We start from the raw sequence: 4,885 nt of genomic DNA, 5'->3' as shown, positions 1-4,885 counted from the left end.
GTGGAATTATTTGAATAATAACTTTTCTCTATACTTCTAAAAGTCAAATAAATAGAAAAAAAAAATAAACGGTTCACCCTAAATAACTTTTGATCTAAGAAACGGATCTTTACCTTCTGGGACTTAATCTTAATGGTTAGAGAGGGTAAGCACAAATATTCCAATTAATTGGTGCAGATAATATTTTAAGTTACGGAATCAGCCACAAAAACGTAATTTTTCTGAATAAACTCACCTTTCGACTGATTTGAAATTTTTGCCCCCCAAAATATTGGGGGGGGGNNTTGGGGGGGGGGGGGGTAGCTGCAATCCGAGAAATATGGTCCGAACAGTTTAGTCAGGAAAGCGATCTAAAGTTTTAACCTCTTACTGTTAATTTGATTTTTTGAATATTTCTCCATCTCTCGAACTGTTTCAAGTGAATTGAAAAACTGCCACACATAATTATAAAATTAGTTTATCCTAAGATAATATCATGAATTTTTACATCATTTTAAAGAACATAATTTTAAATAGCAAAATACGAGTTTGAGTGAAATCGGCCAAGTAGTTCCTGTGAAATCAAATTTTAAAAAATGCGACTTAAAATCCGATTTTCCATGAACTATTCATCTGAATTCACTCACAGTTTGTCCGTTTTTAATTTTGTGCTCTGTACATCTAACTAATAACGAATAACTACTGACAAATTCAAAGTATATACCAAAAAAGAACAGTTTTGAAATAAATGACCCACTTGATTTGAAATGAATTACACCGCAAAATAATTTCCATTTTTTAGATAACTAGGTTTCTATGATCCCCAGTGCAGAAAGAATATTTTCTTTTATTTGAGTACCCCTTTTTCAGTTTTTAAGCTATCTTTATTCAATTTTCCTAAATACAGTCTTCCGTTTTTTGCACCAAATTCAGTTTATAGCACTATTTGATTTGTGTCAAATTACATAATACCGTTTTTGTCAGGCGTAGTGTAGAGAATTTCAGAACTTGTACTATTAAGCTCTACATTTAATGCAACATCATTTAATATTTTTAATCGTCTAACATATTCTTTTAGCATAAAAATAAATCTGTATTTCTTTTCTTTTCCCCTATGATCTTTGTTGGGTAAAAAGAATTTGTACAGTCACTCTTTACATTAATATTCATGACTGATTTTATTATTACATTAATATTCATGACGATTTAAATTTTATTTGAATTGTCTCAATGTCATTTCACAATGATATAAATAAATAGCTCATCAGAATTTTTTGTTTTATATGTATGCTGTAATCCTTTAAAGCGCGTGTTGCATAACTACATTTATTTCTCTAAGAGTGTCTCATAAAATATTTGTTTTATTGCAAGCATCTGCGCTAAAACAAACTATATTACATCGAATTTAGTATATAAACTTATAGTTTTGCTTAATACCACAACAAACAATTTCACTGATACTGAATTGTTTTTTATTCTTTTCAATTCGGTAAGTAAGAGGCAAATGCTACTTTAGTATTTTTAAATTATAAGAGTTAAGAAAATCACTATTAATCATTTAAAAAAAAGTATAAAAAAAGAGAAAACAGTAAGAAGGGAAACTATGCATTGGTAGAAATATAAGTAATTATATTTAGCTACATAGTGATCATTTTTTTTAATTTCTGATGTAGTAATTTTAATTTAATTTTTTAACTTGAATGTATTTTAAAAAAACATGAAAATGCTATTGATATAAGAAAAATACTGAAGCCAGCACATTTAAACGAATGAAGTTATTTGTAATAGCTGTCGTAAGATCCACCACTTGGAGTGTCATGAAATGTAACGAATCTTTGTGATGCAAAACATGACTTATTCGGTATTTTTAAGGAAAAGAGCTGAGCAGAATACTCTTTTTTTTAACTTTATTAAACTTAAATACTTGAACAATCATCCATGCAAATACAATTTTGAAATTTCTTGGAAAACCCATTTTCACTTTTGGATTAGCGATAATTTTAACGGTATTTAAATGTTGGTTGCTTCTGTAATTAAATATGCATTGTAGACAATTGTAGAAAATGACCTATTTTTTCTTTGGCATCAAAATGATCATGCGTCTGATATAAGTGCTCAGTTTTTATTTTAATTCTCTGAGAATTAACCCAGATGTTCACGCTACTTAACTGAAAAGCACACCAGCTCTGCAAATGCGACACCCTAAAGCCAAATTTTTTCTTAAATGATCTTTGCCGCCTAATCAGGGGGTGCGTTGAGTATTTGTCTAGCTCTCTTTGGATTGGGGTTCAATTCCCCTGCTAATCCTAGTTCTTACGCCAAACAATTTTAGCACTCACACACAAGTTCTGAAGGCTAGGTGTTGGATTGCGCCTTAGCTGAGTTAAGAATTCATTTTAATGTAATTTCCCTGGCGGCTTTAAAGTCTGAAAAGTCCATGCATGGTTAGGCAGTTGGGAGGCATGGTTCAGTGTTCGGGTTATTACTATTATCATCTGATTTCTTATCTAGTTTGTAGTAGTGAAATTCTCAAATGCTTCAGCACCGTCTTTGAATCATTATTAAGAAGGGATTCTTGACCGTCGCAATAATCTATTAGTACGACGTTAATAACAAAATAGAAAACCTAAATATACGATTTTTTTTAAACATTTCGAATCATTCTTAAATTTTGTCTATTTATAGAATCAGAAAAATCTAAATCCAATGCAGAGATAAGTTAGATTGAAATTCAAGTTGCCTCAAACCCTTATTTGATGTAGATAAATAAATATATTCTTATTTCCTGCAATATTTGTTTTTCGAAGAAAGTGCTATATCATGTATGGAGAAGTTTGCATCAGGCGCTTAAAGATTGTGTAAATTCTACGTAAAAATTGCCCACGTGATAAAGCCCAGGGGACTGAAACAATATATCTCAATCTCTTATTTTATTATTGCCCCAGAAAGTTTCTTTTTGTTTTATATTTTATAGTGTATATTTTATGCAACTTACAGTTCTCTTTTTTATTTATCTAGAGTTCTTTTTTGTTTTAGAAGTTTCTTATTTAGGTAGATGAAAATGATGTGGAAAATACTATTTTTGGGGCTGATTGGATTGACTACTGTCAACGCAATAGTGTGTCCCCCTGGATTTTGCGATAAACAGAAATGTCCAGAAAATGTTAAATGCGGTGAAAATCAACGCCTCAAGGAAAATGCTAGTTTTTGTGGATGCTGCAGTCAGTGTATAACAGTATTGCGTAAGTTAAATCTTGATATGGTTTTCTTGAAGCAAATACTAAACTTAAATTATTTCATTACTTGTGTTTAAGTCCAACAGTGGACAGATCGTAAGACGCGGTTTCAGTATATCATTGAAATCAAGTATCACTGGCAGTGGTCACTGAGCGGGGGATAGGGGTCACTTCTTTGAACTGTCTGCAAAGGAACTGAGGCTGCGTGGTATCAGTCCTCATTAAACTGTTCGACCGTAAAGTGCTCAACTTTGAGCGCAGCTCGTCGTGCCACCAAAGCGGGAAATCCATACTCTAGGATAAAAATTGCGATGGAATTTCTTTGGATCTCTCGCAGGTATGCTCCCTAGACTGTTGCCAATAAACCATTTTGCAGCTCTAGTGTGACGTAATTGAAGCACTACTGCTACTAATGTTCACAATAAAAAATACTTTTTATTAAATAAAAGAGAGCATAGATCTTGTAAACTATATTTACATATACCGTCGCCTCGTAGGCAGGTGATCATACTGCTTCTGCAGAGGTGACGCCTGACGAGATTATCACTGAGGAACTACACCCAGAGTATTCAGTTTTACAATATGAAGCTTGTGCATCAGAAATATATACTTTCTCAAACACATGAAAAATTGAACATCTATACAGATTCTAAAAGCTGTATTGTTGCACTAAACAACAATTATAAGTCCCATTCTATACACACAAATGAAACCACACCATTTGGGTTATATAATTATGTTATCTTGGATTCTTGGTCACTCTGATATTCTGGGTAACAAATGCGCAGATGAGTTTGTTAAATTCACCCAAAAACTTACGAGTAGACCACTAACCTATTCCGGTATTAGAAACATACTCAGTCTAAACATTGCTATCAGAATGATAATAAAATTGGAATAAAAAAACGAATAACAAATTGCACAGTCTTCGATTAAAATAGAACCATTTACGCGTTTTACTCTGCCGAGGAAATATGAAGTCATTGTGAATTGTTGACGCATTGACCACACATGCATAAGTATCTTCTACTAGAACTACTACTAGGCGAACTTGCACGAGACTACCCTAACTATAATAAGCTTTTAACAGTAAAATACTTTGTAACTCAGTGCCACAAATTTAATTTTAAAAGACAGCATTATTTTGGCTATTACTCTACTTTATATTTATTCGTTAGAGACAATCCTTACTATAAACTTTTCTTTTACTTTAAGGACGTTGGATTCGATAATTCGATCCCCCCAGGGGCACACTCTTGTGTGACGGGTACGGCGCACCCGGGGCCCCGAGCTGAACCTTACCATACTTCAATTTCTCTCTTGTGACGGTCCTGTTTCGAGTTCCTGACTTTCACTTTATCATTTTATTGACCTAGTGAGCGAACATTATTTTATTTACTATAAAATTCTGGATATCATTTACAGAACATTGGTTTCTAAACTTTTGATTAGTTTTTTCATTACGTTGATATATTTATTCCTTTTGTTGCAATTCATTATATGTTTATGAATTCTCATCCTTATCGTGGTTGCCAGATTAACTGGTAAGGACTTTTCGTCTTGNGAAATAAACAACAAATTACATGAGATCAAATCAGATATTAAACCATTTGCACCACTGACTAACTACAACAGAAAAACCCAGGTACTTATCAACAGACTACGGATTG

At 32.7% G+C, this 4,885-nt stretch overlaps 1 long non-coding RNA gene across 1 annotated transcript; it reads left to right on the top strand.

The window, feature by feature from the left end:
• The first annotated feature begins 1,275 nt into the window (after positions 1-1,275).
• Positions 1,276-3,220, top strand: LOC107445719 (uncharacterized). The gene is made up of 2 exons (XR_001584287.3): positions 1,276-1,468; positions 3,016-3,220. It is a non-coding gene; the product is annotated as an uncharacterized lncRNA (long non-coding RNA).
• Positions 3,221-4,885: the final 1,665 nt, after the last annotated feature.

This window comes from Parasteatoda tepidariorum, chromosome X1, assembly GCF_043381705.1.
Source record: "Parasteatoda tepidariorum isolate YZ-2023 chromosome X1, CAS_Ptep_4.0, whole genome shotgun sequence".
In the NCBI taxonomy this organism is placed as follows: domain Eukaryota; kingdom Metazoa; phylum Arthropoda; class Arachnida; order Araneae; family Theridiidae; genus Parasteatoda; species Parasteatoda tepidariorum.
The sequence above is the reverse complement of the archived record's forward strand: the minus strand, read 5'-3'. Positions and strand labels throughout refer to the sequence as shown.